Source organism: Argiope bruennichi, chromosome 5 (assembly GCF_947563725.1).
Source record: "Argiope bruennichi chromosome 5, qqArgBrue1.1, whole genome shotgun sequence".
Lineage (NCBI taxonomy): Eukaryota > Metazoa > Arthropoda > Arachnida > Araneae > Araneidae > Argiope > Argiope bruennichi.
In genome coordinates this window covers 10,237,286-10,261,084 of record NC_079155.1, presented here as the reverse complement: position 1 = coordinate 10,261,084, position 23,799 = coordinate 10,237,286, and positions in this window count along the sequence as shown.

Below are 23,799 nucleotides of genomic sequence, written 5' to 3'. Positions count from 1 at the left end.
AAAGGAAAGAGCAAAAATTGACTCACATGTGAATATGCCAAAGTTTAATTAAAAAAAATAGTTTAATGTGGCAATGAAGTAGAAACAAACATTTTGCAGCAGTAACATTTGTAATCATTAAGGGTACAGAAGTAAGAAACGCAAAATTTGGTATAAAAATATTTTTTTTATTATTATACTTTCTAATTAATAATTTTTTTCCAATTGTAATGCCTATATATGTATTTAAAATCATCTTTTGTAACATTATATGAAAGAAGAATTAATGAAAATATTTTATCAAAGTTTATAATTTTTAATTTTTTTACAAATTTAAGCTATTTGAGACACCTTGAGATATTGTACAGCAACGAGAATTTTTTTAAAAAATTCTTTTTGAACCTAAAAGCAAACTTTTCTCCCCTAATATCAAAGTAAAATCTGAGAAAAAATTTTAAATGTCCTTTTAAATTTTCATTAATTTTTTTTTTTTTTTTTTTTTTTTTTTTTTTTTTTTTTTTTTTACAAATTCCAAATTTTCTGATGCCCTTTAATGTAATATAATATTTGCAATCAAATTCTTAAAAATTGTTTTTCAACCTAAAAGACAACTTTTCCGTACTATTACCAAACTAAAATCTAAAAAAAATATAATAATAATAATAATTTAGGGCCATTTTCTTTCTACCCTAATGCACATATATTAGACCAGATTATTCTTTAAAAAAATTAAGAAAATTGGAAATAATGCTTAATTTTCACTTCAATTTTTTTTCTACTTGCAGCTAAATTGTACGTACAATAAAGCTCTTAGTACTAAATTGTACTAAGAGCTTTATTGTACGTCTATCAAATGCATCCAACACATGTTCTATGATATTTAGTTCGGGTAAGCATACAGACTTTTGAGAGATACGCTGCATAATGACAGAAAGCGTTTCATCCATGAATATTGACAATTGGTTGTTAATTTTATAAGCTCAGTGTAAATTTGCATCTAAATATAATTTTAATTTCTTTTAGATCTTTATTAAAGTTGTTCCAAATCTAAAAAAAATAAAAAAATAAACTAATTGAAATAGGCATCATGAAGCAATATTCCAATTCTTTTGGAAAAAAAAGATATGAAAGAAATTATTTTCAAGATTGAGAAATAATAAACAAAGCGTATAAATATTTTTTAAAAGTTAATAACTCTCCTTTACGAAAATACAATAATTTCAAATGGAATATTCCTTTATTTTATTCATCTAAAACAATGTATAAAGTTCAATGTAATTCTAAAGCAAATTTAAACTAATTTTTGTGCCAAAAATTTCATATTTTTTCCACATTATTTGTCATAAATATCTTAAATATGACAGTTTATACTTAATCCATAATGCTTTTCTCATCTGTTTTTCGGTTTAGATTTTTATATTTTCTTACAGTAAGGTATTAAAAGGATTTGTTTTGGAAAAATTTATTATAATTTCTCATATAAGTATTCGCACAAAAGATTGCATTGATTAGCGTTCAGTACCCAAAATAAATAATGTTACTGTAACTTGTTAGATGAAAACTGGATTGTCAGAAACCAAGAGCAGAGTCTAACGGGCTGACCGCATAATTAAAAGGCATATTTTTCTTACATCTCCCTCTTCTCTGACTACCCTTGCTTAAACTGGAACTCGCGCGAAAGTATACACATGTAACATCTTCGAAACAACTTCTGTTCATACAATAAACATCAACTGAAGTATCTATTTTCGTTTGGAATTGGCAACACACTTGATAAGATATTATATATCGGGAATTGTATGACATCTTAATTCATTGTTCGATGTTGTTTTGTTTGATACTTGACTATGGTACTGAGACTCAGATTAATTTTTGAGGATATCGGCCTTAATATATTACAGAAAAAATACCTACACGATAAGCATTACCACTTGAATTTATTAGGTTATTAATAAGTAATTAATATTTTAATACACTCTTAACAAATATTTTAAAAAATGGAAATTATTTCATAAAGTGACAATTAATTTCGAAGAAATTCAAGCCATTATAAAGTTTTAAAAGTTGATAAAGTTGCAAAAGTATTATTTTATTGAATAGAATAAGATGTTTTATTCTTTCAATTTAATAAATATGTTTTATCTAAATAATATCATAAAAGCTTACATACAAATCTTTGAGAACTAAAGAATTTTTTTTAAAAAAAATTAATTCATAAATTTTTAAAGGAATTAATTTATTGAATGAAATAAGATATTTTTTTTTCTATTTAATATTCGCGGTTTACCTAAATGATGTGATAAAAACTTATGAAGAAAATTTGAAACCCAGAAAAAGTCAACCGATAATTTTAATAAACTTACCAAGGATTCATGTTTGTAAGTTCTGAAAAAGAATCATCTGACAATTGCCATTATCTTTAATAGAATAACTATAATTATTTTTAAAATGTTTTGTTAAAAATATTTCAATTGTAATATGATGCCTAGCTCCTTTTATTGACAACTTGGTTCATATAGTACTATGCATCAAAACTTCAGCATCGATATTTGGCATCTGCATTTTCATTACTGATATTTCTAATTAAAGTTAAAAAAAACATCGCGATCTATTAAAAAAACTGATATGCAACAAAACGGTTTTATTTTTGGTATCAAGAGATCATTTCATTTGAAAACACCGAATTAGGATACAATTGTCATTTAATTTAAAATGCAAAACCAATTTCAAAACCAGAAGACATTTTTTTATTATTATTTTCTTTCTCTTTTGCTGTATTATGTTTTATTTAAGATAGTTCATGCTTCAACATTTTGTTTCTTAATTGGTCCATTTATCTGAAGTGTTTCTCTATAAAAAATTCACCAAGTTATTCCTAAAAGAATATTATTTTTATTTCTTTTTAGGATAAGTTTCTATGTCTTTTTTTGAGCAGTTTTTTATTTGCTCTGCATCTAAAGTACTTCTTTATCAATAGCAATAAAAAAAAAAACTGTTACTGAAGTAAATATTTTAATAGGCCTAAAGAAAACCATTAAAGAAAACGAAGGCAGTTAAAGATAATATATTTCGAAGCATCTTCCATTCATTTTGCAAAATCAACAGGGCCAGACGAGTTTTGTTCATCTTTCCTGAAAGTTCTGCTTAAATGACATGTGCAACAAATAAAAGAACAATCAAGCTCAGTTATTTTTAATCATTAGGCTTAGAGCAGGTAATGAAAGGATCCCCTCTTGAAAGGCAGCATATTATATTTATAACAACAGAGGCACGGGGCACACACACTCCAGTGGCTGCCATTACGCGTTGTGACGTCTACCTGTAATGGTGGCTTTCGAATACTCCTGAACAGTAATTAGAGAAGCTAACTTCACTTTGTTGAAATTATGGGTTGGTCTTACTGTCTTTACGGGGACGGTTACAAAATAATGGACGTATTTCATGGACAAAAATAGTTTTGTTTGAAAAGTAGCTTATTTATTTTTTACATTCTGAAAATACGCAAAATTTGATCTTAAAATTAAAAAAAAAAAGATATTGTGAAAAGTACATTGACAAATGTAATATACCGAAAGGAGAACGATTGCAAGTTTCTAAAAAGTAATTCCCTTAGATCTATATATTTTATAATAGAATAGCTTTAAAAAACGCAGTTTTTTTCTGAAAGTTGATTGATGTTTTTATAGATCGAAAAATACTATTTTGATCATGATAATCATACTTGTCTCTTTGTTTTGTATACAAGTTTTGAGAAAATGGATAGGAAATAAAAAAATGAGTTGTTTCCTGCATGCCGTTTTTACTTTAAAAAAAGTAGTGAATACCTCCGTTTTCTTTAAATAAAAATTATGAGATTACGAAGTCGGATGTGAAGAAAATAAATTTTGTTTGCAGTAAAAAATTAGAATAAAGAAAGAACAGAAAGATGATTTCTTTAGAATAAAGAAAATACAGAAAGGATAAACGATGAATAAAGAGTAACATTGACTTTGGAGTATTTACTTCTTTAAAAATATTGCACTAAGAATTTATAAGTATTATTAAGCAAAAAATTATTCCTTTATTGTATATAGCAAGATTCATAAATAGATATATTAGAAATGATTCTGATACAAAAGAAAAAAAATTAAACTGTTAAATCCAACTTGTCAAAAGACAGCCGATAAAAATTACAAAATAATAATAATAATAATACTTTTCTACTAATTCATATTATACCATAAAACATATTTTCACATAAAAATATGAATTCAGTTCAGTAATTTTTTTTATTTATTTTAAGTGTTATTATTGATTTGGATAAAATAAAGCATCCATTTTTTCTTTGTATTATTTAAACAACAATTGAATCCGTATTTTTAGGATTTCTCCTCTCATTATCTGCTCTGGAACTCAGAAATAATGATAAATCCTAACTATCAGTTCATCTTTCAATTGCATGGTTCAAATCTCCGGACAATTTTCAAATGCAAAGTGGAAACATTTCCCTTGATGACACATATTATTCCGTATATGATTTATGAGCTGATTGCGTCCGGTATTACTCTGCACTCTGACATTAAGTTTTTCTATTCAATAGATATCAGATTTAAGTATTAGTGGATACCAAATTTAAATTTGCACGAATTCTTGAAGGTAAATTCTAGGTCAATCAATTTGCTACAAGTTGTCCTCATAATTATCGGTAAAACTCCGAATGACTAGGTCAATAATAGAGTTGACTTTCTGCTTTCAAAATACTCATGCTGTGCTCAGATGCACCATTTATATCTTTTTGGTGGATCTAGATTGGACAGATTGGAATCATGTTTTGAAGCCTATCTTATCCTGAAATCAAAACTTTTCTGCTAGGGCTTTACAGCATAGTCGTGTGCATGTAAATCCAAATATCTTGTTTTAGTAACTAAGGTCATTATTCTTGATAGAGTTCTTTAATATTTAAATATACTGATTTTTTTATTTGGTATATTTTTACAACATTCATATTTTTTTTATATTATCCAAAATTAATCTTTTTCTGAATAGTAACCAATAATTGAATGCCAGAAATCGGTTTGTCTGAGTTAATGCGAATCTTAGATGACTTAAAGACTCACAAATGTTTTACCGGTTAAGAAATAAACATTTTTCAATATAAATCCGTTTTTAGAATGCGAGTTCTTTTTACAGACACCACTATACATTTATACAAGTATGACGAATTATTTCAGGTAGCAAATTCATTGACGAATTATAAAAGCATCTCAAACAAGCGGCACTGGTCTTTCTCAAATTTTTTCCTTCCTCCTTAGTTAAGATTCTATCCACTCTTTCGGAAAAAAAAATAGTGCATCTAGAACAAGGCTACGAGTGCTCAGATTTTTATTCCCAATGCCGAGTAATTTGAACACCGTAATATCATAAAAAAACTACTATGAATCTGGATGCCTTTTTTTCGTTCGAATGTAATCAAATTTTTCACGAAAAACAAATTTAAGGAAAAGACCACACGCCAAATTTTATTTTTCCTCGTCGTTGTATTTTTGAGTTATAACATTTGCAAGCTTGCGAAAATACAGACGGACAAACAGTAAATTCGTTAAAAGATTTCGATGATAATTTTAGATTTAAGATTTAAATACTTAAATTGTGTACTAAATTTTTTACATCTAATTATTTGAATTTCGAAGTTGTAGTATTTATTTATTTTTTATTGGAACGGATATATAGGAAAACTTAATTTGTAAAGGTTTAATTCAAAATCTACAGACTTGAGGTTAAGACCCTGCATCAAATTTCATCTTTCTTGCACAAAACGTTTTTAAATTATCGTGTTCACTGATAAAAAAAGACATTAATCCGATTTTTTTAAGAATGAATGATCACAGATAGTTGAAAATTCACCAAAGTCTCCAATTTTCCGACATTCGAATTTCTTGACGATTAATTTAATTTCTCTTTGCATACTTCGCATACAATAAAGTAAAAAAAAATCTGTATTCTTAGTGAAATCCTAAAATTAATTTATTTTAGTTTGAAGTTAATTCTTTAAAAATAAATAAAGGTAAATTTGCATTCTTCAGATGGTGTTTAACTTTGATTTAAGCAATGATCATTAAAATGAAGTGCAATTTGAATCCGACTGCATATGGAAATAGTAAAAACAACGCGTAGGGAATGTATTTAATTTTTTTTATCAACTCGAAAAGGAGTTTTCAATCGTTTTTTTTTCTACAATTAGAGAATTTATGTTGTTACTGAAACCAACGCATCAAGCAATTTTATCTTCAGATAGTGAGTTTGACAACCTCTATGCTTTCAAATGTCTGAGAAAAATTAAAATTTCTTATTCTTGCTTTAGAGAATTAAGTAATTTTTAAAACTAAATCAGAATTAAAAATCATTTTTAAGCAGGGATAAATCAAATTTATCATTTACATTTAAAGTAAATATAGGATACTGTAGTGTGACTTGATGAATTGTAATAATTAAGAGAATTTTCGGAGATAAATTATGCTTACTTTTCTAGAAAATTTTTTTTAGTCCATAGAGATTACTATATTTCCTGAAAGCATAATTTTTTTTTTATTTCAATCATATTGTATAAGTTTACAAAATTTCTTACAATTTTTACAATTACAATTTTTCTCTCAAGAAATTTCTACCAACTCTCCACTTAAGTGTTTTTAATATTATTAAAAATTTAGCCGATATTTAATGGTCAAACTTTAATTACATAGTTAATTCTGATGCATCGTGTACCTTACATCTGTGGAAGTAACGTTAAATTTTAAACACACATTTAACCACCTGTTAATTTTTGCCTTACATGATTCTTCTGAAATAAATATAGAAATAAAAAAATAAAATAAGCAATAAAAAATAAGAATCAATAAAATAAGCAATAAAATAAGAAATAAAAAAAGCAAAAAACAGTGATTTTTAATGGAAACGGTTATACAATTCATACAAGAAATGTGAGGTCTATTATTAAACAAAAATGATAGTATACTATGGGACTGACCATTTCACAATTCTATGCAATACTTCTAATAATTTAAATCAGTGAAATTCTAAATGAATGAACTCCAGAGAATTCATTTCTAAATTTATATGCTATAATATATTCACTCAACATTATTCAAAATCCAGATATGTATTTATACAGATATGTAGAATAGTTCTTAAAGAAGTGCTCAGTTTCAATTTAATTAGTTAAAGACAATTCTAATTTGCCTTTCTGTGAGGAAAGAAAATAAAAAAACAAATGCTATAATTAGGATTCATTTTTGGAATTATAGAAAAATTATTTCGAAGAAAAGTAAAAAAAAAAAATAATAATAAATAAATAAATAATTTTGAAGGAAAAAAAAATCGTTTTTCTTAATTTGATAAAACATATATATATATATATATATATATATATATATATATATATATATATATATATATATATATATACTGATATTAATAAAAGGGAAAAAACTAAACTAAAATATTGAAAATAAATGAGAAAAGAGAATGATATAACAGTTTAGAATATTTAGTCATTTCAAGGAGAAAATTCTGGATATTAAAGACAAAAAAAAATGAAGAAATGTATTTTAGAACAAAGAATAATGACGAATAAGTAGTTGAATAATAGGCTGATAGTTCTCCAACTGCGAAGTGATATGGATGAAGTGCAAAACGCCACAACAATAATTATTATAATCATAAATCGTCACATAAAATACAACAAAACCTATTAAAATGTACAGTGTACATGAACATTGAAAGTAAGAGAATGAGAAGATAATTTACACTTTAAATGCATTAAAGTTTAAAAAAATAGAATATTGGAATGATAAATATTTTTTGGAACATTGATTACTGATTAATGCATTCACGAATTAAAGTTACTTCTGGTTGTATTGTGAAGTAGTAAAGAATTGCTCATGCTTTGAGATTACGAAACTACTACATCCATTCTTATTCAATTTTATAAATTATTGCTGAAACATAATATCACTTTTCTCAGTTCTCCAAATGTTTCAAGAGAAAGAAAAGACTGAATATCTGTCGCCAATAAAGAATATTCTTAATTTTTGTTTCACTTCTGGTACAAACACAAATATTCCTGCTTGGAAAACAAAATAAAAGCATACATTACTGGTTTCAAAAACCTTCAGCTCTTCTTTTCGTCCTGTAAATCTTGAAAATTGGATTTTTTGGTTTTATTTGGAAAAAGAAGAAATTTAATTACAAATTTACTTCTTTTTGCGCATAATATTTAAACTAAAAATATGCAATAAAGAAAAAAAATTAACTATGGTGGTATTTAATTTTAGCCTTGCACTAATTGTATCGTACTGCCACAACTGGTGATAAATTGAAAAATGATAAATATTACAGTAAAACTAATTCAAATTTATTTTGATGCTTTAGTTTTACTAAGGAAAATAAATTAATATACTGGTTTTTTTCAATTAAAATATAATAAGCAAATTTTTAATTAACTTAATATTATTAAATTATATTATTACCAATTTAAATATTAAAGGTGCATGTATCTTAATCAGCGAAATCTATTGGTAAACATGTGAAATATCTACATAAATTACAATGGTTTTGGATTTTATCAATTTACTAATACTTTATTGTTATCATTTTGAAAGTTTTCCATTTAGTATTATTGAGTTATACAGTCCTCAATTATGGAAATGCTCCAAATCGCATTTTCGACATTCATTGCTTTTTTTGTTTGATTTGAAGAAAACTGCTGCCGAAGCCCATCAAACACTTTTATGACTCACTGCTACATCAGTCTGAATGCCTGGATTAACAGATATGTAAGCCAGTTTAAGGTTGCAGACAAAGTTAAGATACAATTTATTATCAGCCATAATGCATTATATTTAAATATTCAGTAAAATCTTTTCATTGATAAAACACAAGAAATGGTTTCAAAGAAGAAAGTTTTGAATGCTAAATTTAAGAGTTGTAACAGTTTTTTGAAAATAAAAAGTGAGCTTTCCTATGTTTTATATAGCAAATTGTTTTATAACCATAAGTGTATTTTCTTTATTGTATAAAATTTAGAACTTAAATAGTTTATCTTTTTTGAATGCGGAATATTGTATGCCTATTTTATATCGCAAATGATCTAGAAATTTTTCAATGCATTTACCATTAAAACTTCAGTTAAGGTATAAAAAGGATTGAAAGCAGGATTGCATTAATAATGACCTATTTTTAGAATTCTAAAAGATTTATTTGACGTAAATCGTTGAAAAATCTCAAAAAAATTGTATTATTTTCCTACACACATAAAAAAAAATCCAAAAGATAGCTAAGTGAACTTTGTCACTTCTCTTTCCCCTTGATAAAATAAAAAGCAAAATAAAGACAGCCAGTAGGCTCCTCTAAAAAAATGCCAAAACAAAAACAAGCGGAGAGTGAAATAAAAAGAAATATATATTGAAAAGTATGAGACAACTGAGAAAGAAATGATAGATTAGAATCTTTCATTGGAAGAAAATCTGGAAGAAATGATCTTCCGGCCAGGAGAAAAGGATGAAAGAGACGTGCTGGGTGTGTGTTCCCCGCAGCTGACGGATGGTGAAGGATTTTAGGTATGTAAGTAGGACTCTCCGCCCAAGACGATGCCCGAGAAATGCCTTATTTTTCTCAGTATACTTAACTCTTTTCCGGGGAACAGTGGAATACGATGATTTATTTCGTCTTATTTTATCATTCATGTGGTATGAATGAAACCACATATTTAAATATTAAGACCCCTTATCATTCAAAATAAGTAATCATTTTATGCAAAAAATAATCATAAAGTGATTTTAATATCAATCATTACAAGTTTGGCATAGTTATACTAACATGCAGTTTTAAAACAACGCTTAAGCTATTTCGGGACAGTCCTAGATATTTTGAACTGCGGTCAGATAACGAGGATGATACCTGAACTGGCATGCTTCTCTACAAACTTCAAGAATGTTTAACTGCTCACAACAGGTTTAACATGCACCAGACCCTCGTACATGAAGATTATTCAGTTCAATCCACCTCGAATCTGGAACCCATCGGTCCGGGAGCCGTCAATCGCTAGAAGGTGAGTTTTTGTTAATCAAAACATGATGCTATGAGAAATTTTGGTATTTGTTAATTCTTTTAGATCATAAAAAATTTCATTCTGTGGAATTTATAAATTTTATTAATATCCTAAATGTTTTTCCTTGGTGTTTCTCTTATACATTCAATATTTCCTTAAATTATTAGCTATTAAAAAATCTTATTAACATTAAGATATTTTCTTGTAGTATTAACATTTTGAACCAGAATCATTATTTTAAAGGAATATGAGATTACTGCAAAATATATCTATAAATCACAGCAAATATTTAATAATATTCTGAACTTTGTTTTAAAATGAGTCATCCAGGCTTTGTGTATTTTTAACCATTTACAGTTAAGAAAAATCATAATTAAATGTCTAAATAAACTAGCATTTATGCATTTTGTATCCAATAGTTTTTTAAACACCTGGTTAAAATTTTTAAATGATACAAAAAATTTTATTTAAATTTAAATTTACTTCAGATAATTTATTTCAAATGGTATAAGAGTTCAAATTTCCATATAAATCACAAAATAATTAGAGTTAACCTGTGAATTAAGAGTCCTCAGAATTATAAGAATGCCTAGATTTTTATAATTTACAGCTTTGATTAAAGTGCTATATGATGATATTAAAAAGAATCGATCTATTGAATATTTAATTGCTGTATAATACGTACTTAGTAGTGTAGATAATTAATTTTTTTTACAGATAAATGATACTTTTTATTTTTATAACAAGGTATATAAATTCTTCATTACCATTGTTTTTTCATAGGGCAAAACTTAAGAAGCAATTTTTATCAAATGAGCTGATATTGCAATTATGTTATTGATGTTAATTACAAATAAAACCTGTTATGTTCAAACGCCCTCTGTAATTAAATAACATGTAAAATTTTAAAATCAGTGAAATTAAAAGCAAAGACAGAAGAAGTAAACAACGCATAGACTAATTTAGTTGCTAAAGTTAATTAAATTTGACACTGAGTGATTATTTCTTTAGAGAAATAAAGTACTTAATTCTTTACTTTTGATGGTATCTAAAAAGGAGAAAATACCGAAAGTTTCCTTTTAATTTTATTCTGCTAGGTACTTTTAAGCTAATGAAGAAATTTTAAATTAATGAGGTTGTTACAAGATGAAAACATTTCCCTTCAGAAAAAAAATATCTACCGATGAATTCAAAAGACTACGCACAACTATCTTCTGCTCAAGATAGAAAATTATTTTAAGTAAAGGCTAATAGGGTAGAAAATATAGTTTTCTCCTGAAAGTAAATTTAAATGTGTTTTTAAATCTCAAGCAATTTCGTTGAAACAAAGCAAACTAAATTTAAAGTGTTTAAAATCGGGTAGGTTATCTTTCTCAATAGTTTTTATCTGTAGCTAAATTAGTTTGTAAAACTAGTGAAGATGGAAAAATACAAAAAAATATATGTTTCAAAATGTAGTGTGTAGTAAAATAGAATATTCTTTCGTTATATCAGGATATCATTGAGATTAAATGCCAGCAATTTTAGTTGAAATATATTATTGAAATAAATTCATTTTATTTTATTTTCCAAATGCTACGATAATTTTCTAAAAATCTGAATATTCAGACGTTTTAAATAATTATTACATATATTCATGGTTTATAAATTATTTAACTATAATAACTAAACTAAACTAAAACTAAAATAAAATATGTTGTAATAATGATTCATGATATAAACTAACAACGCCATGAAATGAGTGCAAAAATTTTTTTTTTCTTTGTGAAAAGTATTATAAATTGCACCATTAGTAAACTTCTGTTCTGAGTTTTTCTTTGCATCATCATAAAATGAATCTTTCTTTTGATGTATATACTTCAATTTTTAAAAAATTGAAGTTTATTTTATACTTCTTTCCATTATTCCATCCAAACTATCCATCCAAATCGCATCCAAAATTAAAAATATATTTTTGAAAAATTTATTTGATGCTTCTCGAAAAACGCAACTTTAAATAACGAAGAAACGTAACTTTAAATAGATTTTTGAATGTGTCTTCTTAAAAGATATACTCAATTATTTTAAGATTAAAGTAGATTATGCACGTTATTCTTGTAATTGATTATCTAGTTGTGAATTTTTTGGACATTTTAGCTCCTTATAGAAAGGCGATTCAATTTAATATCACAAGACTATTTGTTTTTAATAATAAGCAGATGTCCTTAATTTATTCATACTCATACTGTATCATATGAACCTATGGAATATGAGTGCTGGATACAAAGAATATGGGTAATGGATACGTAGAATATGGGTTCATACTGTACCATATATAATCTAGAACTAGTTAAATAATAAATATGGATGAAAATATTTAATTAGTTATATGGAAAACATAATATTATTCATTAATTTAAGGGGAATTAATTAATTTATTATTTTAGATGAAATGAATAACATTGGTATAAAGGAATACGAGGTTTGCGGAATGCCTGATACTGTTTAATGGATCAGATATAAGCTGTTCTTAAAAAAATTATTTATTCCTATTATTCATAGATATACACTAATTAAAAGAATGCTCACCTGCATCTCTAAAAATAAATGTATATTATTGAATGCATATATTTTTACTAAAAAACTAAAATTAATTTCAGAGTTAAATGATAATACTAAATATTATACACAATGCTACAATAAAAGAAGAATAATTATGAAATAAATGCAAAGTTAAATATCTTTATAAATTACTTAAAACATTTAGAAAAATTGTTTTCATGTGTTACGATTTCGTCTTAAAAATAAAAGTTTACTTATAGTAGAAACAAAAATTCTTGATACAGAAATAAAAAAAGAATGTATCAGTATTTTTCTCAATTACACTTCATAAAAATTTCTACACTTTGAACTATTTATTTTTCTCTGCTGTTCAGGATACACCTTAGCAAAGACTATTTCTTGATTCCAATAAAAGTATCTTGGAAACATCATAATGTATATTGTTAAAATTTTTGCTTCTCATTACAACTTATTCAGTAATTTTAAAAGAATTTTATAAAAATCCTTAGTTTCTTCTCTCCATTAGATAAAAACATAAAAAAAAAATTAAATAACACTTTTATAGAGATTTAAAAATTTTAAGTTGCAAAATTTTAATCTGCGTTGGGACTATGCAATTCTTCATATTTCTTTTCTAATTAGGATAGAAGATTTAAAAAACTAGAACTTGATAATGAAATAATGATATGTAAGAAAACGCTTTTCAAAGAAGATAAGAGATAAGATCAAAGAATAATTCACGATATGATCAAAGATAGATCATAAGATAAGATCAAAGGAGATAATTCAAAAGAAATTTTGTTTATCCCCGATCAGCCCGAAAGGCATGATTGCATATAAAATTTTGCAAAACAACTTAAAATTTTGTATAAAACTGATCATCGATAACTAGCTGATGATGCTTTGCCACATTTAATGAAAGATGAATTCATCAATCCAGATATAATGCAGTTAATGAATAATCAAAAATGTGTATAAGCCGGTGGGAGTGGTCTTCTCAAAACTTTCTCGTATATTCGTTAATAAATTTGTCATATCAGAGAACACCTTACATGGAACTGGTATTCCACAGTTACGAAATACTAATTTTTGGCGCGAATCTACTATTTTTACAGAATCTGTCGTATCCTCCTTGGCGATTTATCCCTGACATGTGTTAATAGTATCCAAAAATCGAATTTGTGCTTTAGACACGTTTTTCTCAGCCGACTGAGTCAAAAAAATCCACCCCCTCCCCTTTTAGATCCTCCTTTTATAAACAGACGAGCATTTTCTAACAATACGTTTTCTAACAATCACGGAGTTCTAAAACATGGAGGTTCGTCAAAATTTCGAGATTGATACCTCTGACGATTACTATACTTTTTCTATACTACGCATATGAGAAAGTAAAAATGAATTTACGAAAGTCCTAATGATTTTCAGAAAATTGAAGTATTCTAACTATAAATGATAGGAGAGAAAAAACTAAAACACTAGTTTAAACAACTGCCTTGTAGGATGAATCCAAAAAATACACGTTTTGTACTTCCGTCTTGCATATTCTTATAAAAATCTTTGTATGTGCAGTACGCACAATAGAATGTTTATTTCACCAAAATACTTTTTTTTATTTTATAACCGCACTAACTGATTTAGTGTAAAGCCCATAGTGGATTTGTTGGATTCAAACGTAAAAAATATATTCCATATATTCAACACTCAAACCAAAGGTCCTAAATGATTATATAAAACTGTGAAAGCTATAATTATAAAAATCCACTTAATGGTAAAAATTGTAAAATCCAAGAGGAAATATTTAAAAGTATAAAAAAGTAGGCATAAAATAAAAACTAAGAAATTGCATCAACCATACTGAAAATACATAAGGGACAGTAAATAATGTTGAAATAAATATTTCCAATTTTGTTTCGAAAATACCATAAAGGCGTTTTAGTCAAACTACGAAAGATTCATATAACTAAAACCTTAGACAACAGTAAAAGTCTTAAAATTATATACTTTTTCTTAAAAAATTATTTAAAATCTTTGTAAAATATTTAAAATTATTAAAGCATTTTTGAAACAGTAAAAAGGGTCGATCACTTTACACCACAAACACCAAAATCTTAGCATGAAAACTGAAACACTCAGCAGTAGACAGGATCTAATAGGATCCCTCATGTATCATTGAATATGGCCTACATATGTAAAAAATATTGTCTGCATATAGGATTTATCTGGTATAGGATAAATCTTTGAAGCAATAAATAAATAAATAAATAAAAAAAGCCATTAAAAACCACATCCTGGAAATATACGAGTAAAAATATCTCAGCCATTACACAAACCCTCACAGAATCTATAGTTTTCCATGAAGGCTACTTTTTTCTGAAGCTTTTAAGCCAAGCAACACTGTGTTGAACTACAGGCCTTTTCATATGTATTGCTTTAATAAATGAATAATTAAATATACAATGAACATCACTAAGCGACCTCATGAGCATAAAGGTGATTTCGGTTTCTTAAATATTCATTTCTATGCTTTCCAGAATGGATAATTTTGTTTGGAGATCTCTTTGCCTGAGCAGCTGTCATGTGCTATGACCCAATCGAGCGTTACCAGAGAAACCAGTGAAGCAAAATATATTTTGAATTTCGATTACAAAAGTATATGTAAGTCTGACACACCTCTGAGCCTCAATGGAGAACCTATGCCAGTTTGAATATTAATCTGTTTCTGATACTCCAAGAGCCTACGAAAACGACAAAATCAATCAACAAGTTATTTCGGCTGGGGGAAATAGTGTTACTTTAATTTAATTTATATATAGATAGATATCAAGGTACTCACTCTTTCTTAAAAATTCATGCAAAAAAATCTAATATTGTCCTTAATCCCAGAGATATCCGTGTACGCCTCAATTTCACAGTTTGGAATGTGATGAACTATATTTAGTGTTTTGATGCTTAAAGGTACTTTTGTTAATTTCTCGAATTGATCCGTTTCACCGAAATCAATGACCCACCAAACTACGCAGTAGGCACTCATAGACTCAGTAGTCACACATTTAAAATCTTTGATACTCCGTCCTCTCTTCTGATTGCAAGGGTGGGACTCCTATCCTTCTATCAGAGCGTTAAATACTTTCGCAGGCATGGCCCTACAAGCCTTATGAATTCAGCAAGAACACCCATGTACCATGAACACCCATGTATAATAGCTTTATGTTACCAGAATTTAAAGCCCTGGCTCTGATGCTTGTGCCATCGAGTAGAGCTTTTTCTATTATCTCCTGAAACCACAATTTCATTCATTCTATCAACTGATAATATTTGTAGGACTAATTTTTATTTTACTCAAAATATTATTTGTTACTGCTATCAATTTCATTTCCTAGTAAGTAAAAAAACAGCATGTATGAACCACAATTTCATTAATTCTATCAACTGAGAATATTTGTAGGACTAATTTTTATTTTACTCAAAATATTATTTGTTACTGCTATCAATTTCATTTCCTAGTAAGTAAAAAACAAAAACAGCGTGTATTAAATTCTTATTAAACGATGGTGAAAGCTAATAAATACTGTTTTTATCCCTGATAAATAAGAAGACATTTTAAGTACAAATTTGAATTTGTTTTCATGGACAGTGGATTTATAAAATTAGGTTAAAATTTAGAATTAAATAAAGAAATTAATATCCACATAAGACGAATATGTTCTTCCAACAAGAGCTGTGTAATCGATAGCTATTAAATTTTTATTACTTTAATCCTGAATTCTCGTGTCTCTTCATTCATTCTTATACAGTTGGGCTTCGGATTTGCATAATTGATTTTCAATATTAACTGTATTTTTTTCACTTTCTATCTTTATAATTCGGGTTTCCACAAATAACAATACTTTCCTGGATCCTTCCCTGATTTTCTGGCTTTCCATACGGTTACACGTATCATTTGTTAGGAATTTCAGCTCTTGTAAATAAAATTTTAATTATACATTTGCATCAAAATTTATGTTGATAATTTGATTTGTTTGAAGGCTGTTTATTACTAAGCTCTTCTTACGATTCTTTTTTATAAAAAAGAATGTCGAATAAACATTTCAAAAAAGTTTTATCTATCGGATGAGTCGTGCAATGTTTAGCTTCCAAAGTATAATTAAATTTGAAATCGTAAAATTTAATCATTTATGAGTAGGATGTAGGATAGAATCAAGGAAAGGGAATTACAATTTTGCAAATTTTGTTTTCTCAATTGAAACTTTCACTCACAGTAAAATCTATTTTGCAAAATAGAACTAATTTTATCCACAATGCAATTTATTACTTCTACAAGCCAATAATTTATGACGGAAAATTCAGTACTTTGCCAAATTACATCAATTCCAGTTTGGAAATGTTTATTTATTATGTTTAAAATTTTGAAAGGCTGCTTCCTTTGAAAACAGGAAATTGCATTTAAACTCTAACATGAAGCATATTTGAAAAGCGTAGATGAAAGTAATATTTTTGATTCTTTTAGGTAGCATATACCTTCTTTAAATACTTTATTCAATGCTATTTGTATGAAGCGATTTAAAAATGTATTTCAGAAAACAGATCTCCAAATATATAAGAAATTATGCTGTAACCATTCGTAATATTAGCGACATAACAATCACGGATCTCATATGATAACAGATATAATTATCCCATAATTACTGCGCTTCAAAAGAAAATTTTATCAACGACATTTTGTTTACAGTTTTGATGTATACTTTTAAAATCTATACATATGTTTACATAGATATCTTAGTTTTTATTTCTAATAAAATGAATTAAGGAATTGCTTAATGAAAATATTTGCACATAATAATGTAATTTTCTGCAATGCATACAGAACAGAACGCCGTCTCATACCCCCGTATCCGTGACCATTCTGGTCACTGAACGGTTTGGTAGGCATGTTACGGGAATTTTATTTAATTAACAAAATATTTACAGTAGGAAAACGAAACAGAAATAACTATTTACAAAATTTACAATTATATAAAAAATTATATTATGATGAGACCGTTTACATAATTTTTCAACTTAGAATTATAATTTGTAGTAATTAACTTAGAAATATAATGCATATTGAGAGATAAAATTTGTAAAAATATACATATAATCTGTGTTCACATTTTTTATGTTATAGTAGATCAAGATGCAGTTTAAAAAAATCAGATGGAAAATGATTTGAGAAATGGAAATGTAGACAATCTCTGTTTGATTGAAATGTGTGACAGGAGACTGCAGTGCTTGTTTTTCCCCTTAGTCTTTTTTGGTATGAGACTTGATGTTGAGTGCTATGGAGGCGAGAATAGGTCTCTATTTCCACTTATAAATTTAATTATACTGTGTATTTTTTGCCTGGAAAGGAAGTTGCCGGCGACTCTTTTCAGCCATTCCTGTTCATGGCTTGGTGATGGTTTTTTCATATGCCAGGAGATTGTAAGGATGCATTCCGTAGCATAATGAAGTGCGGTGCCTATCCCACCACAACTGCACTGGTCACTCTCAGACAGGTTGAACCTTTTGAGGTAGGCTCCGGATAAATAATTTATAATTTAGATATAGAAAGTTCTCATTTTGAAACTCCTTTTCCTTTTGTCCCAGTTATCATTCTTAGAATGTAGTTTCATGATAATTAATGCTTGCATAAATGCTTGTGACATTAATATTTGAATAAGCAGCTAATTTGTAATTCAAAAAATCATGAGAGTTTTTGAAATATATTATAGTTATGATTGATGATCTTTAATAAAAGCATTAATTTTTAGTTGTAGTAAATCAAAGTTAAATTATTTCAGTAAAATTAATCTTAGAAATATCCTTTGTTAACACTAAGTGATTTCAAATCTACTGTGAATGGTACCTAAATTTATGAGTCTCGCAATTTTCGCATATTTAAGGAATATGACGGAATTTTAATGGAAGATCTTTGGAAGCAAATCGACAAAATGTTAATGGATATTCATAGAACTTTTTTAATTTCGAGAATGTAAAGATTTACTTATAAGAATTATTAAATAAAACACTTCTTTCGTCATATTACAATATCATTTTGAAGTTATTAAACGGCATGAACAGATTTGAAAGCCGAACTATCTATCAGTGTTTTTATTACAGTTTCACCCACAATATACTTTAAAATAATAGTAGGAAAATGTCATTTAAATGAAATCACTTTGGTAAAATATTTGTAAAAACATATTTTAATCAATCACAATAATTTTCAAACTTATTTTATATGATTTCTATGAAGTTCAGTACATATATTTGAAATTCTTGGTTTAAATTTGCACAAAAAAATACGCAAAAAAATACGAAACCGCTTAATGAAATTATGAAATAAAAATTTAAAATGTGTAATAAAATAATGTTAACCAATGTTTCAAAAGTCATAATAAGTCAAAAAGTAAAAATTATGATTTTTCATCTATTGGAAAATGAAAATCGTTGAAATGAAAGAAAGCATGCAATCTAGAAATTTAAAGCTTTATTTTTATAATGTCGTGCAGTGAAATTTGAAAACGACGCGTAAATATAGGACATAAACCGGTGATAGGCTGTTTCACTTTATCGTTCTTTATTCTAAATACAGGGTGGTCCAAAAAAACTTCCCCTATATATGAAACCCTAGCGGCCTATCCGCTCAACCAATCGAACCAAAATTTCAGACATGGTTGTTTGAAGGTATGCGTTGGAGATTGTGATGATTTCTAAACGACGCAGAACTCACGGTTACGGTTACAGTGAGAGAATTTTGAAATTTTCGAATGGCAACACCCACTTTTTCCTTGCGCAAATTGATCAGCGTATTGAAAAACAACAAATGGCGTTGGAACGATTAGCGTGTGACGAAAATTGCCGCCGTAAAGCATATTCAAAGAAGAGCATTATAAAGGACCAATGACAACACAGAGAGGAAAGAGAAAAAAAAGTTTTTATTGGAATGGAAAGTTATAATTATAGGTTTTCAACGTGTTCACCTTCGCAGGCGACAACGCATTGCATTCGGGAGATTGTGGACAACAATGCCGAACGTAACATGAAAGGAGGAATCTGCATAACTCCACGTGTAATGACATCTTGCAATTCTGACACATCTCGTGGACCAGGCGTATACACCTTAGATTTCAGATAACCCCAGAACCAGAAATCCATAGGAGTGAGTCAGGGGATCGCGGTGGCCACGAAACTGCAAAGTTACTAGAGATGGCACTATCACCAAAGTGTTGTTGCAGCACTGGTCGAACACATTGGGTGACGTGTGGAGGAGCACCATCTTGCATCCATACAATGTCCCTAATGACATATTGTTGCTGCAATTCAGGAATAACGGAATTCTGCAACTGTGTCAGAATTGCAAGATGCCATAACACGTAAAGTTATGCAGATTCTTCCTTTCATGTTACGTTCGGCATTGTTGTCCACAATCTCCCGAATGCAATGCGTTGTCGCTTGCGAAGATGAACATGTTGAAAAGCTGTAATTATAACTTTCCATTCCAATAAAAACTTTTTTTTCTCTTTCCTCTCTGTGTTGTCATTGGTCCTTTATAATGCTCTTCTTTGCATATGCTTTACGGCGGCCATTTTCGTCACACGCTAATCGTTCCAACGCCATTTGTGGTTTTTCAACACGCTGATCAATTTGCGCAAGGAAAAAGTGGGTGTTGCCATTCGAAAATTTCAAAATTCTCTCACTGTAACCGTAACCGTGAGTACTGCGTTATTTAGAATCATCACAATCTCCAGCGCATACCTTCAAACAACCATGTCCGAAATTTTGGTTCGATTGGTTGAGCGGATAGGCCGCTAGGGTTTCATATATAGGGGAAGTTTTTTTTGGACCACCCTGTATATGGAAATCGAAAGAAATCGTTTGTCAGCAAAGGAGTTTAGTTTTTGTTATAAACCTACATAATGTTATGTAACATAAATGATATTTATCTTTTATTTCATAAATTAGGAATATCAAAATTTATTAAAATTAGTACTGAACATGTTGCTGTATTTCAGTTTCCAACAAATTGCAATGCTTGAAAAGCATTTACTCTAATTTTTTTATCAAAGAAAAAAAAGCTATGGGATTATAATAATTATCATAACTTTGGTATGGAATTATATAAAATTTCAAAAAATAAAACTTAAGAAGAACAGTTATTTCAAATCTTCAAACATATGCCGTTCAATTTTGCTGATATTTAGTTCATTCAAGTAACAACTATACAATTATAGAATCACTCAACGATGAAAAAAATCTTATTCAACAATTAAAAATAAAAAAAAAATCAATAATTTTGTTGAATCTGTTGTGTGCTGTTGTTACTATTTGAAAACTTTTATTATTAAAAGAATGCTTTTCTATGTTCAATATCTATTTCTATGCAAACTATGTACAAAACGGATAATACAATGGACATTCTAATTTAAAAATTTGAACATGTGTTTAATTTTTGTTCTACTTTTCGAAAATTTATATAATTTTTCTAAGTAATGCCAAATATAAAAATATATTAAAAATATCAATAGATTCAATGGAACATTGAATTATTTTAGATAATAAAGTCGATCAAGATATTTTTATTAGTAATCGAAAACTAAATATTTTACTCATGAAATCAAATACAAAACAAGTTCTTGCGAATAAATCCTTTTTAAAAAATTAATCCTGTTATACCTCATTTTTTTACTACCAGTTTCTTAAGTCCATCAAAAAATTTATTTATTTGTTAAATTTCAGCTCTTGTTTGTTGAACTTCAGGACATCCACCTCATACTTGTCCATGAAAGAAAAAAAATAAGTTAATCGCATTAAAGAAAAAAAAAGCTAACTTCGAAAAAGAGCATCGATGATAATAATAATGAAATTTTATCGTCTTATCTGATTATTATTTTAAACTCTAAGGATTAAAGTTCGTCAATAAGCGTTATCATCTCTTTAGAATTATCATTATTTTTTATAATTTTTAAATTAAAATAATGCACATCTAACAGCTAAAAATAACTTGAATCAGAAATGTGTGGATTTGGGTGTAGAACTGAAGCCTTTGGGAGCTTGTTTTTGAGCCATCTTCTCACTATATTTTGAAACGTATGGAGGCATTTTTATGAAAGTCAATTGCTTTTCATTACTACATTACTACAATTTCATAAAGGTAATTATCCGTGATATTAAAATCATTGACATATTATTATCATCAGAACTTTAAATTTTATTATCATAAAATGGTGATATGAAATATGTGATTAAGAAGCATTACTTTAAGTGTATTATAAAGGACAGGCATATGTGGTTTTCTTTATTTACTAGTTCAGTTTTAACTCCAATTCAAATTTAAGAATTTAGTCAAAGTAAAGACAATTTTAAATTTATATTGGATCAAACATAAATTACCAATTACTTGCTGCAAGTATCATTACCATGCTCAGTTTCTTTATAAACTTATTCATTGTAATTAAACTATGTTAATAGAAATAAAAAAAAAAACTGACCAAAATCCTTCACATTTTAAAATAAAAAATATGGTAAATCATTAGAAATAGAAATTTACGTTTACACATGCTAAATGAATTGTTACGAAACTCTGCTTACGTTTGAATTGGATACAAAAATTATCTCTAAATGAGGATATAACATGAATCTAAAATTCTCTTTTCTTGATCAAATCAAGCCAAATGTTTTCACTATTTAAAAGAAAAAGTGGAATAACATATTTATTTTCAGTATTATCCTATCTCAACTCTCTTGTTTGAAACGCAGCAGCAGATTTAAGTAATATAATTATTACGAAGATTTGAAGGAGGTTTTTTTTTTTTTTTCATGATAAAATTTTAGGCATACATCAATGATTGTATAATTATATATTTTTAAATCTAATACTTAATTACTGTTATTTAGCAGTTACTCTCGATTCTACTTCCAAATTAACAAAACTCTATAGAATTCTATAGTTATGATAGAAAATAATATCAGTATCTAAAAACTTTTGTTTTTATTATTAACCATTTTCTATAGATTTCCTACATTGAACTGGAATTGCTGATTTTAGATTCTGTACTTTTAGATTTAAAAAAATTATTATTATATAATTGAAAATATTTTGACCAAGTTATATCTGAACACCTTTATTGAATACTGACGGCCCAAAAATAAAATATTTATTCAATATTTAAGATATAAGAAAAATAAAAATTAATGCGTAAAATACAAAACAACTTGATTGGTGATTGTGGATTTGCAAAGTATAGCGGTTTCTGAAGGTATCGTAGGAAGCAATATATAGTTATTAGGCACCATCAATTGTTTTTTCAAAAGAACAGTTCGGGATATATATTGAAAAGAAAAAAAAATGATTTATATTTTAAATGATATTTCAAACTATACTTGTTTCAAAAGTCACAAAATTCTAGCATGAAGGCAATTAAAAATGTGCATTATTTGTTTAGGATTTATGGTGTGGTATTTTATACCTAAGAAAAATTCTTTTAACTAAAACCAGCAAAGTCTTCTAGACTTTACAAGAAAAAAAGCATTTTTTAATATTCAGAAGAGTATACTGAATACACAGCATTCCAAAGAGCGTTATAGAAATCAAAGAAATTAATTATTTGATGCACTTATTTTCAGTCTGTAAAATAATAATTTTAAAAAAGAAAATTCGCCAAGCATAAAAAAAGGTCCAATTTGCTTTGTTGCCACTCAGAAACAACAAAATCTACTTGTCTGAGTAATAAAAAAGAGTTTTTAAATATTCAGGAGAGCGCATTCTATGTCCAACATCCCGAACAGAATGCTAACAAATTATTGACTTAAGCCAATAGTGCTCTTCGTTATTAGTTTCAGTTTACTTCGAGTTTTGGAAAGAAGTTTCCGACTTTGAGATTTGTCGTTACTTTTAGTCCTGAAAAAGTCTTAAGCACTTAAGATATTCAGTAAAAGGAAACAGGCAGTGCCTTTTATGCAAACAGAATTTTTTATGGGATACATTTTTCTATAGGCTTTCGAAAGGACGTATCCTTAGTAAGCTCGGAATTTTTTTTCCTGGACTTTTTGCGTTTTTTTTTTTTTTTTTTTTTTGGAATGAAGAATATTTTCGGAGTTGTTTACCTCTTTTTTTTTCTCCATCTCCTAGAAACATGAATTTAAATTATCGTCAACACCCCACTGAAGTTAATGTA